Genomic DNA, 14,356 nt, shown 5'->3' with positions numbered 1-14,356 from the left:
CCAAAGCCAGGGAGACCAAAAACAGAGAAAGAAAACTATAGACCAATCTCCCTAATGAACATAGATGCAAAAATCTTAAATAGAATACTAGCAAAGAGACTCCAGCAAGTAATTAAGAAGATCATCCACCATGATCAGGTGGGATTTATACCAGGAATATAAGGTTGGTTCAACATTAAGAAAACCATCCACATAATTGACCATATCTACAGTCTAACAAACAAAAATCACATGATTATCTCAATAGATGCTGAAAAAGCCTTTGACAAAATACAGCATCCATTCCTATTGAAAACACTGGAAAGTATAGGAATAGAAGGACCTTTCCTAAAAATAATAAACAGTATATACCTAAAACCATCAACAAACATCATATGCAATGGGGATAAATTAGAAGCCTTCCCAATAAGATCAGGAGTAAAACAGGGATGCCCATTATCACCTCTGTTATTCAACATAGTACTAGAAACACTAGCAGTTGCAATTCGGGAAGAAAAAGAAATTGAAGGTATCAAAATAAACAAGGAGGAGACTAAGCTATCACTCTTTGCAGACGATATGATGGTCTACTTAAAAAATCCTAGAGAATCAACTAAGAAGCTTATAGAACTAGAGCAGCAAGAAGTAGAAAGAGAAAAACCATTCAAAATCACCCTAGACAATATAAAATACTTAGGAATCTACCTACCAAAACAAACACAGCAATTATATGAAAACAACTACAAAACACTTTCCAAACAAATAAAACTGGATCTAAACAATTGGAAAGCCATTGATTGCTCATGGGTAGGACAAGCTAACATAATAAAAATGACAATTCTACCCAAATTAATTTACCTATTTAGCACCATACCTATCAAGCTACCAAAAAACTTCTTTACTGAATTAGAAAAAACTATAACAAATTTCATTTGGAATAACAAAAGTTCAAGAATATCAAGGGAAATAATGAAAAAAAAATGTGAAGGAAGGGGGCCTAGCAGTACCAGATATTAAACTATACTATAAAGTAGCAGTCATCAAAAGAATATGGTACTGGTTAAGAGATAGAGAGGAGGATCAATGGAATAGACTTGGGATAAATGACATCAGCAAGACAGTGTATGATAAACCCAAAGACCCCAACTTTTGGGACATGAATCCACTATTTGACAAAAACTGCTGGGAAATTTGGAAAACAATGTGGGAGAGATTAGGTCTAGATCAACATCTCACACCCTACACCAAGATAAATTCAGAATGGGTGAATGACTTGAATATAAAGAGGGAAACTATAAACAAGTTAAGTGAACACAGAATAGTTTACTTTTCAGATCTCTGGAAAGGAAAGACTTTAAAACCAAGCAAGAGTTAGAGAAAATTACAAAATGTAAATTAAATGGTTTTGATTATATTAAACTAAAAAGTTTTTGTACAAACAAAAACAATGTAGTCAAAATCAGAAGGGAAACAACAAATTGGGAAAAAATCTTTATAACGAAAAACTCTGACAGGGGTCTAATCACTCAAATATACAAGGAGTTAAAGCAATTGTATAAAAAATCAAGCCATTCCCCAATTGATAAATGGGCAAGAGACATGAATAGGCAATTTTCAGGTAAAGAAATCAAAAGTATCAATAAGCACATGAGAAAGTGTTCCAAATCTCTAATAATTAGAGAAATGCAAATCAAAACAACTCTGAGGTATCACCTCACACCTAGCATATTGGCTAAAATGAAAGAAGGGGAGAGTAATGAATGTTGCTGGTGATGTGGCAAAATTGGGATATTAATGCATTGCTGGTGGAGCTGTGAACTGATCCAGCCATTCTGGCTGGCAATTTGGAATCATGCTCAAAGGGCTATAAAAGAATGCCTTCCCTTTGATCCAGCCATACCATTGCTGGGTTTGTACCCCAAAGAGATCATAAACAGACTTGTACGAAAATATTCATAGCTGCCCTTTTTGTGGTGGCAACAAATTGGAAAAGGAGGGTATGTCCTTCAATTGGGGAATGGCTGAAGAAACTGTGGTATATGCGGGTGATGGAATACTATTGTGCTAAAAGGAATAATAAACTGGAGGAGTTCCAGGCGAACTGGAGAGACCTCCGGGAACTGATGCAGCGCGAAGGAGCAGAGCCAGAAGAACTCTATACACAGAGACTGATATACTGTGGTAAAATTGAATCTAATGGACCTCTGTACCAGCAGCAATACAATGACCCAGGACAATTCTGAGGGATTTATGGTAAAGAAAGCTTCCCACATTCAGAGGAAGGACTGCAGGAGTGGAAACATATAAGAAAAACAACTGCTTGAACGCATGGGTCGGGGTGGACATGATTGAGAGTGTGGACTCGAAACTACCACACCAATGCAACTACCAACAATTTGGAAATTGGTCTTGATCAAGGACACATGACAAAAGTAGTGGAAATGCGCATCGGCCATGGGTGGGGGGCTTGCGGGGGTGGGGGTTGAAGGGGAAAGGAGGAGCATGAATCATGTAACCATGTTAAAAATGAATATTAATAAATGTTAAAAAATAAAATTAAAAATAAAAATAAAAATAAAAAGTGCTTTATTGACTTAAAACAGTTGATGAATCTTCCCAAAGTGACATATCCAGCTTACACATGGAGTGAATTTCATTCATTATACACAACATCACCCTTCAAGGAGTCATAGATTAATAGAAATAATATGCTCTTTTTTCATATAGTATTTGTCCTATGGACAAGTAATCATCAAGGTAGTAAATTAAACTGTTGAATTTTTGACAATGGTAGTCACAATACTTTAAATTTTGATTGCATGTGCAATCAATAGCCTCACATTAATCTCTATAATAGGCAATAATTTCTGGTCAGATTGAAATCTTTATTTTAATGTTAGTCTTCTGTTGAACTTATGGAGCACAGGACCATTGACATTTTGTTGTTGTAGTTGTTTGTTTATCCTATCCACAAAATAGATGCTGAACTGCTAAAATATAAAAAGCCTCTTGAAGGACACAGTTCAGATTTTTCCTCAAAAATTGAAAGGCAGACAAGTGACCACTTTTTAAAATGGTAATTTACAACTTGTACAATGGAAGAAAAAAAACTGCAACAATGCTGCATTTTCTTACTGGCACTTAAATACTTTGCCTTGACTGATGATGTCCATTTGGATATTAGAAATGGATGAGTGATAATGGAGTCTTGACTAAAATATAGCATCAGGAAAAATGTAAGTGATCCAAAGAGTAATAGGATAGCTGTTCATTAGAGAACTTGCTGATTAACTGAAAGTGTATAGGGAAATTGCTTGGTGTGACAGTCATGAATTCTAAAGAATGGTTTTATGTTAATGCTTGCTCAGGAGAATTTTGAGTTGTAGTAATTTGGTCAGATAGGGCTTGAGATAGATAACCTCAGACAATGAGTATATGCTGACTTCTGTTCTCTAGCTAAATATCTGAGTATAGGACTTCTCCTTTAAACATTTTCAAAAATCATGGTAGAGGGTTGAGAGTAGTGAGAATCAGTCTAAGTAATAAAAGAAATGTTTAGGTTCAAAAGACATTTGAGGGGTAAGCTAGTACCTAACTCAGTGGATTGAGAGTCAGGCCTAGAAAAAGGAGTTGTGGGTTCAAATCTGGCATCAGACACTTCCTTACTATGTAACTTTGAGTAAGTCTTACTTACGCCCCAATGTTTATCCCTTGGAAACAATACATAATAATAATTCTAAGATCAACAGTAAGGATCTAAATGTTTTTTTAATAAAAAGGAAATATTTCAAAATGACAAAGGTGGTTTCAATTAATCAATTCCTTAATTGTAGGTATAAGAAGGTGGCACAGTGGAGAGAACATCAGGTCTTGAGGCAAAAAGACTTGACTTTAGAACTTGCCTGAGACTATTGATCCTGGGTCACTTAACCTGTTTGCCTCAGTTTCCTCATCTATAAAATGGAGATCATAATAATACATTGTTGTGAGGATCAAATGAGAGTAATTGTAATGCACTTAACACAATGCCTAGCACATAGTATGCACTGTATAATTGCTAGTTATTATTAACCAATCAAAAACACTTATACTGAATTTCTTTGATATGTTTAAAAGTGAATTGAATACTAGGAAGATATCAAAGTGGTAAGTTTTTTTTAATATGCTGAAAATGCAAAAAATAAACAGTGAAATTGCCAAAGTGGATCATAATGGTACCAGAAAGTTCAGAGAATGGATCTCAGTTCAGAAAGGACCCGTGCTCAAACATCTGTTTTTCCACTTATTACCTATGTGATCTTGAGCAAGTCATTACAACTGACTATTCTGGGCACAAGTTTCCTCATATTTAAAGTGAAAAATTTAGATTACATGGCTTCTAGTTTCCCATCTGGTTTTACATCTGTAATGAAATGATTCCATTATTGAAATAACTGGAGAAAGCTTCATTGTAGAAGTGGATTTTGATTTTGTTTCTGAAGAAGACTAAGATTAGCATAAGTACAGAGGAAGAGAGGAGAGGCAGGTCACATTATGAAAGGAATGACATGAACAAAATAACGGAAATGGACAAGAGAATTCACTGTAATTGGTTTTATGAGGAATACAAAAATGCAGATGTCATTGTCTGCTCATAAGGGACTTACTGTTGAGAAAGGAATGAGGCACAATAAACAAGCTATTCTGACCAGAGAAATCGAAATAGGTATTAAATAAAATGAAATTAATATATTAGAGCTAGATTATGAAAAGTAATATTAGGGGGCTATTAACTCTTCTAAATCTAAGTTACAGGTTGACATAAATGACCTACTTGACACAAGTAAATTATTTATAAAGTAGGTTTACTTAACTTGCAAGGATACAATCAAAAATGCATGTTATTAATATTGATAAACATGACCCCTTGGTGTCCTTTATCCTCAAGAAGAGTACCTAAAGCTTGATAGTCCATGCAGCCTGGTGAGTAATCTGCCAAGCTTTCCATTTTCTATAGTATCAGGTGCTATATGTGCTATATCTCTAATGCAAAGCTTTCCTTTATTCTTAAAGAAACATTGTATTCTAACTTCTTATGTGGCATAAAACTGATCAGATGCACACTTTAATTCTCATGAACTTGAATTTCTTGTTAGGTTATACCTCAGCAACCTTGCTCCTTTTTTTTCCCACGTGCAGGGTTGAGGAAAGTGGCTTTTTGCTCCAGCTTTTTTATGTTAGTTATTATTAATAAATCTTATTAAATATAATACTTAAAATTCTGGATATTGATTTTGAAACTCACACTCATATGTAATAGGGTCATGTAGGCAGGAAGAATCTTTATCAATTAACTAGGTTTGGGGCACTGGGATGGGGATGGGGAACATTCCTTGGAGGTCCTGAGAATACAGAAGACCAGCTCTCATTGGCCAGTCCCTTGGGATGTGGAACAACGTTGGCAGACACTAGTGAAAACAGCCAGAGCCTGTGAAGTTTGCAGTGGTTGTTCTCTGGGGTCATCTGCTCATTTTTAATTTTATACCTTTTTCTTTCTTATGATCTCATACAGAGTTTGGCATGGATTTCCCCATGCATTTTTTTCTTAAAGATAATGAATTAAGTCATACTTTTCATTTTCCAGTAACTTTTTATATTTTTCAAGGTGTTTGATATATCTCTTAAGCTACAGTGGTGGGAAAGTACAAGAGACAATTTCTCCATTTATCATTTCATTGTTCTTTTATGTTAAATTACTGTACCAAATCGGGGATTAGGGTGGGGGGAAACTTGGAGACTATTCTGGCCTGTTTTTGCAGGTTCCTGTGTATGGGAACCTAAGTTAGGTTTTTAAAATCTTTAACATTAACTCAATATTTGATGCTTTGTTGTGAAGTAACTTTTAAGGGAATTTCTTTATTCTGTATTCTGTATCATATATTCTGTATTATGCATGTAAAAGCGGGAATTTTCCTTCCCAACGAAGGGGTCTATAAGGGCTCTAGTAATAGCCTATAATGTTCCTCTATATGTTCCTGGGGCTGAATAGAGATATTGATTACAATAATTCCAATAAAAGGGAATATTAGTGAGAAAAGAGTCTCATAGGGGGAATCTGAGTGGAATCACCATCTTTCTGTCACCTGCTCTGTGAGTTTCAGAGTTCATGTGGGACTGTGCAAACTTTGATGTCTTCCTGCACTGAGAACAAGGGAAATGCAGAAAGTTCTGATTACTTTTCAATCACTTTATAGATTAAAAGAAATCCAAGAGTTGAAATAAAAATAGAACATCCTCACAATAAGTTGTTAATGAAGATTCCCAGATTCATAAGGCAGAGGGACATGAAGCTATATTACAAATTAAATTAGAAAGAAAACTAAATTTCTGTTGGAAAAATATAGGAGAATAAATAGCTTAGAACAGAAGGTAAAAAATCTCACCCAACTGAGATTTCTTTAAAAAATGAAATAGAGCAAATAAAGTTTAATGACTGGAGGCAAAAATAAATGTTAGACAAAAGTTTAAAAAATAACAGAAATTTAGAACTCTTAAGTTCTACTATAAAAATTACTTAATTTCAGAAATACATTAAATTAGAATGAACAGGTAAGGACATGAAGAAAGAAAATAAGAGAGATAAAAGTTGGTCAATAAAAAATGACATAGAACTAAAGAGTGGGGGTTATAAAATGAAGTCTAAAATGAGAGAAATTGTATGAAGCAATGGTCGGAATTTGGGTTGTTTGAACAAGGGAGGGATAAAAGATACAACAGACCATTTTCATTATAGATTAATAATACTTGTCATTATTCCCTTCTTCTTTTTCAATTAATAATCATAACCATGAATGAATTTAATACATCCATCCATAAAATGGACAATAATAGTCAAATCAATTAGAAAGATGTATTCAGCAATAATGTTACTTACAAGACTACAGGAAAAGTATATATTAACATAATATTGTTTGATCTATGAATTAGCTCTGCCATTCTAGAAACCAGTTTAAAATCATGCCTCAAAATTTGCTAAAATAAGTATAACCTTTGATTCAGCTTATATAATTATTAGCCCTATACCCCAAAGAAATCAAAGAAAGAAGAAAAAGACCTATATGCACAAAATATTTATAGTAATTCTTCACATGCTAGTCAAAACAAACATAGAAAACCAAGTGAGTACCTTCCTATATGAGAATGAATAAACCAATTTTATCACATGAAAGATGGAATATTATTGTACCATAATAAATAATGAAGGGAAAAGTTCAGAAGAAATTAAGACCTCTTTGAACCAATGCAAAGTTATTAGAACTGCATAATAATTTACATAATGATAACTTTGGAGAAAGATAACTTTGAAAGTCTTTAAGAACTCTGATTAAGAACAATGATATAATATAATTCTAAAATAGCAAAGACAAAACATAAAACTTATTTCCTGAAGAAAGGGAAAAAACTTAAAATTCAGAGAGTGACATGCATTTTTAAATATAGTAAATGTTGATAGACAATGCAGATATATGCATTGAGGGTTTTTTTTTATTTTTCTTCCTTTATATAATGTTTTATTTTGTTTTTTATCAGTTAGGGAAGTAATGGGAAGGAAGAATAACTTTAAAGGATATTTATGCTGATATCACATTTATTTCTACATGCTTGCTGTGCTGTGGTATTGTGCTAAATTAGTGCATCTAGGTTAGACAGTTTATAAGATGTTGGACCCATAGTCAGGAATACCCAAGTCCAAATTTAGCCTATCCCTGTTTCTTCCTCTGTGAAATGAGGATAATAATAGCATAATTCCAAAGGTTGCTGTGAACATCAAATTAGATGATAGCTATAATGAATTTTATGCTAATGAATTTTAGATAGCTATTGTTATTGCTACTACTAATAATAATAATAATTAAAACTCAAGCATTTAACCCCATTACCAAAGAGGAATGGTGAAACTGCATTGCATTACTATGATATTAAAGTAAAATGTTTTAGTGCACTGCCTTCATAGATTAGGGCTGCTATCACTGATGTTGGAAATGCATGCTGGAAATTTAATTAATGTGCTAAATGCATGGGATTAAAAGTGGGTACCATTTGTATTTTAAATCATTGGATTAGTAAGACAAACAATGTTCAGTATTTTTTCAATGTATGGTGCCTAGATCTTAGTATGTGCTTAATAAATGCTTCTTGATTTACTGATTATTTATCTGGATGCAAAGAATCCATGAAACATTGGATAATTGAGAAGATTTCTAGGAATATCCCCTTCCATGCAGGGAAAACTTCACTCTAAGAAGTGAACTAAGACAGGCTGGGACACTGGAGACTGATGGAAAAGGAAAGCAAAGGATATAGGAAAGCAAATTTCCAAAATGGGCTAGCAAAAACCACTGTTCTCTGGGGATAATTGCAGGTAGAATGATAAATGACTCTCAGAAGATCAGTATAAGAAAGTACATCCTGAAAAGCAGCCATGACAGACTCAATACTCTAAGGAACCTCATTAGAGAACTGGAGTTAGGAGATATACTCAGTTTATATCACTGGGTGTCTAAGGATATACAGGCCTCTGTGGAAGAATTGATTGTTAACTGATATTACCTTTATGGAAATCTGAGTTCACTCTTATTTTTAAAAGACTTATAAAAAAAATCTACTCTTTCTTTGAACTTCATGAGCTGTTAATAAAGAGAGTGGGTATCATATATTGAGATTCTAGATTATTGAGGTAGATATAATGAGCCAAAGAAATGAGAAATATGAGATTCTATGTTCATATGAGTCTCTGATATCAGGGTAATACCAATATTAACTACAATTGTTGTATTCAAATTTACCAGTTTCCTGTTTCTTACAGAGAATTCAAAGAGCTGAGTTCTGAAAAATTTAAGCCATTTCTAGGAATGATAATAACAAATATTAAACTGTTAAAATTAACTTTACATGCCTGAGGTATTGTTGTGAGGAGGAATGTGGCAAAAGTGTTTCTCAAGGAATTTGTGCCTAGATTTGGTGTAACATTAACATTAACATGTAACATTAACATTAACATGTAATATTCGGATAAGCAATCTCATTTCACTCAGGATATCCTTAGAAGAGTCTATGAGAACCTAGGAATAACACATAAATATCATGTTCCTTATCACCCACAGAGTTCAGGTCAAGTGGAATGTATGAATAGGGAACTCAAGACTATGGTTGGAAAACTCTGTGCAGTAACTCATCTTAAATGGCCAGATATTCTTCCCATAGCTTTGTTTTACCTACATACAAGGCCAAGAGTGGATCTGCATATATCATCGTATGAGATGCTCTTTGGACATGCTCCACTGCAAGCAAAAACTTGAAAGGCTGTTTATGCATCACTCTTAGGAGGTGATTTCCAAATTGCTTCATATTACGGGGAAAACCAGGGGAGTTGATTTAAATATTAAATGTGGGTCCAGAAGGGTGTGAAGGAGACAGGAATAACAGAAGGTAGGACCAAACAAGGTAGGGAGACTGAGTTTTAACTGCTAAGGAAATGTCTGTTAACAGAAGTGGCAGTTAGGCCCTAACTGTCACCCTGCACCATTTAGACAAGGGGCCTATGGAAACTAGCAAGCAAATGGTAAGAGTTTATAACAATTTTAATTAAGGAAACTGTGGTAAAGGATGGGAATAGGGGTTTCTACACTTTCAGTCTAAGGGCAAACCACAGGATCAGGGGAGGGCTTATCTACACTCAACTAAGACCTAAGCAAGGCAGGGCCCAGAGAATAGCAGGACTGAAGTCGATATCCTCACAGCGGAGTCCAGACTCACTCCAGCGATATACCAGCTCCTCCAGGACCACTAGCAGTGCTCTTTCAGGTGGGTTGATTCTGGGAGCTAACCCAGCCCAAGTTAACCTGCAACTCAGGTTGGGATTAATTATCTCTAGCAAAATCTCCCACAAGTAGATGTCAGTCTTCCTTCAGGATCTCTGGAAATCTAAGGTCTCCTAGGGTCAGTTACAACTTGTCTCAACCACCATGGAGTCCATCTCAGAGAGCCAGGCACACTTCCTGCTTCCCCATTCCATTTGGAATTCGCCAGCCCTTCCTGTTAGGTCTCCTAAATAATAACTAAGTAATCCTCCTCAAAACAGTATGATTGTGTGCATGCCCTTTTGCACCCATAAATACATATTTATTTTGGACCTTTTTACTTCAAACTGATTCAACAAATTATATCCAACTCTGAAGCAATTGGACCAGTCCTTATCTTCACTTCCTAGAAGCATCACTATTGCCACAACTGCATATATAAATAGGTATAAAAGAGTGTTATTTATTACTAGAGGAAATGAAGAAAAGATAAAAAAGGGGAGAGAGAAAGGATATGAGAGAAAGAGGGTAGGAAGAAGAGTCAAAATATCAATATAATTGTATTAAATACCTATTGTTTGCAATGCTAGGCAAGAGAGGAAGAAGAGAAAAGGAGAGAAAAGGGATCTCTTTTGTCATGGAGTCAATCAAAGTTTTGTCAATCAAACAGAATATTAAAGAGAAAAGAGACTGCTCCATGTGGTAGGGAACAATAGCTAAACAACCAAAAATTATTTGAGATCTCACATTTACATTTTGGAAAATTAATGATCATTGAAGGAAAAGTCCTAAAAACAGATATTCATATATATAAAATACTGTGTTATGCCCTGGATATGATTAAACTAACATTTATACAAACAAATACAGATATAGATTTTGGTAGATAAAAGACATAGCTATAAAATATTGTTGTTCAGTTGTTTTAGTCTTGTTTGACTCTTTGTGACCCCAGTTATGGTTTTCTTGGCAAAGATACAGGAGTGATTTGCCATTTAATTTTTCAGATCATTTTACAGATGAGGAAACTGAGGCAAATGGGGTTTGGTGACTTGCTCAGTGTCATACAGCTAGTAAGTTTTTGAGTATGAATTTGAATTCAGGTCGTCTTGACTCCAGGACCATGCTCTATCCACTGTACCGCCTAACTTTCCAAATATTTTCTATACATTACATAAATGGACCCTTATTAAAAATGAATTCAGTCCCTTCTGAGTAGTAAATTGTATACTTTACATAACTGTTAAATTTCTTACATTTTTGTACTTTGTTCTGCAGCTTGTTAAATTTGTATAACTACTTAATGAAAAGTCTCAAATATGTTTACTGAGTCTTTTTTCTAGTTTTCCAAAGGGCTGATTCACCCAGGTTAAGAAAAATGTCCATTTGCAACAAGATGAGCCCTTGGCTAAGAGTACATTAGAATGATATATATATATATATATTTTTTTTTCTTTCAGGCACACATGGTTTGATGTGTAAATGGTGACCAAAGAAAGTTTTCTCATGTGGAACAAAATTAAGAGTAATAGGCCCCCATCAAAATACTGGCTTATGGAGTATAGGGAGATGATGAAGATATTAACATAATACCATTCTTAAAAAACCCTCCTATGTATAGACACATTGTGTCTTGGATGACAATATAGTTAATTCTGTTTACTAGTAGAAGAGAATTTTTCAATGGCATGATACTCAAATAGAAAATATTGTATGAGAGAGGATATCAAGGTATCTATTGATAATCACTCTATGTAATGGAATGTTAATTAACAAAGTTAGAAACTCATGTAGTAGTTGCTTAATACATGCTAGTTGTAATTCTCATTTAATTAAGGTATAATTTAGTATTACTGATTATTTAAAGAATTAAACTCTTCAATGGAATATCGAAAAAAAATGAATAATTCCAGCAAAGAATTATATCCATTCAACCAACAAATATATATTGCTAATGAATAACATCTCTCAAAAATAATTATCATCATAATTCAAAAGATGGAGAGTACAGATTTTAGTAGCTGCCTCAGAATGACCCCTATATCAGTTCTCTAGTTTTGTGGGAGTCTGAGTTACTGTACATATCTTTGTAACCTTTTTGTAAAAACTACACTTACAGTTATTTCATCTTCAGAGTGGAAAAAGAAATAAATGATGGATGTGGGTGTTCCAAAAAGGTGATAATCTCAAAAGAAGAGAATAGAATAGTTTATAATGGGCAGAAATATTGCTTAGCACTGTTGGATTATCCTTGTTCTCAAGATATAATATCTAGTCCTTAAATCAAATTGGCCTGATCACAAAATTCTAAAGGAGGAAATGATAATGTTAATCAGACTGCTTAAAACTGGAAAATAAGAAGTGTTGAAGGCTACTAGATAATAACTGAAAAAAACTTGAATTTTATTAACAATATTAACACTAAGAAGGGCAAAGATCAACAACAAAAGGAAAGGTATTTACCTTCATACCTGAGGGCCATTTATTTATAATGGTCTGCTTATCTTAATCAAGATTGGTTCTATTTAAGTTGTAGATAATTCTGTTAGATGACTCCTTCCACATTAGTTGTGCTCAGAAAATGTTGTCTGCTTTCTCTTGTTTCATTTGCGCAATATTTATAAACATCTTTGATAAAGATATGTGTTGAGTTACAAATTAATCATTTGTGGGAAAATATTGATGAAAGGTCCAAGAAATCCACATCTCTGTTAGGGAATGGTAGGAAACATCACTGGTTCTAATACCTACCTACCTCAGAACTATGAAGCAAGTTTTCTTCAAAATAGTCTCCTAATAGATTTTTCCAAGTTTCTTTGTGACCAAAAATTTAAGAAAATTACTTCAATTAAAGGGAATTAAATTTTCTTTTCTTTATACCCTGGCATTTCCTGTTAACTCTCTTTGTCCTTTTTAATGCTCTCTGCTTTTCTGACACACCTTTATTCCAGTGTCCTCCTGAAGAAGCTACTGGTTTTATTTCTTCAGTTATTGCCGCACCTCTATCTGCTCCCCAAAAATCCTGTTGCAACTGCTTTTGCTGGGGTTTCCACTGATATGTTGTATTATATGCATCAGGTTTTCCAATGACAAAGATATGCTTCTACAGGAGCCATTTTCCTAGATTCTTAGGTAATCTGGTCCCACCGTTGATGTCACTTCCAGTACTGTGGAGCAAAAGAGGCATAGATCAGCTCTCTAGATAATTCAAAACCCCATCTTTTAAAATTTCTTAAATTCAGTTCAGGGAAGACCTAACTTGTCTAATGATTTGAGGTAGTTTTTGACCAAGATGCAGTTCTTTTCTTCTTCTTCTTTTTTTTTAGAATATTTTTCCATGGTTACATGATTCATGTTCTTTCCTTCTCCCCAAAAACTTACCCTGCCCCATAGCCAATGCACAATTCCACTAGGTTTTACATGTATCATTGATCAAGACATATTTCCATATGCACTAGGGTGATTGTTTGGCATCTACATCCCCAGTAATATCTCCATCAACCCATGTGTTCAAGCAGTTGTTTTTCTTCTGTGTTTCTACTCCCACAGTTCTTCCTCTGAGTGTGGATAGCATGCTTTCTCATAAGTCCCTCAGAATTGTTCTGGTTCATTGCATTGATGCTAGTCGAGAAGTCCACTATGTTCGATTGTACCAAAGTGTATCAGTCTCTGTGTATAAAGTTCTCCTGGTTCTGCTCCTTTCATGCTGCATCAATTCCTGGAGGTCATTCCTTTGAGCACAATAGTATTCCATCTCCAACAGATATGACAATTTGTTCAGTCATTCCCCAACTGAAGGACATTCCCTCATTTCCAATTTTTTCCATCACAAAGAGCATGGCTATAAATAATTTTGTACAAATCTTTTTCCCTATCATCTCTTTGGGATATAAACCCAGCAGTTGTATTACTGGATCAAAGGGCAGACAGTCTTTTACAGTCCTTTGGGCATAGTTCCAAAGTGCCATACAGAATGGTTGCATCAATTCAAAGCTCTACCAGCAATGCATTAATGTCCCAATTTTGCCACATTCCCTCCATCATTTATTACTTTCCTTTGCTGTCATGTGAGCTAATCTGCTAGGTGTGAGGTGGTACACCAGAGTTGTTTTGATTTGCATTTCTCTAATTATAAGAGATTTAGAACACTTTTTCATGTGTTTGTTGATAGTTTTGATTTCTTTATCTTTAGGATTGCCTATTCCTGTCCCTTATCCATTTATCAATTGGGGAATAGCTTGATCCCTTCCTTCATCTGGATATTTTTTTGTTCTTTTCATGTATCACTTATCAGTCAGTGGTAAGAAGAGTAGAGTCTTGCTACTATTCTGCAGACATCTTAACCCGGAAGAAAACCAAGATGCAGTTCTTAAGAGTATCGCCATATCAGATTGCCCCATATGGCAGTAAAAGAAAGTGGCAAATGTTGGAGGGGTTGTGGCAAAATTAGGGCATGAATGCATTGTTGGTGGAGTTGTGAACTGATCCAACTATTCTGAAGGATAATTTGGAACTATGCCCAAAGGGCTATAAAACTA

Source organism: Gracilinanus agilis, chromosome 1, assembly GCF_016433145.1.
Source record: "Gracilinanus agilis isolate LMUSP501 chromosome 1, AgileGrace, whole genome shotgun sequence".
Lineage (NCBI taxonomy): Eukaryota > Metazoa > Chordata > Mammalia > Didelphimorphia > Didelphidae > Gracilinanus > Gracilinanus agilis.
This window is presented reverse-complemented; position numbering follows the sequence as displayed.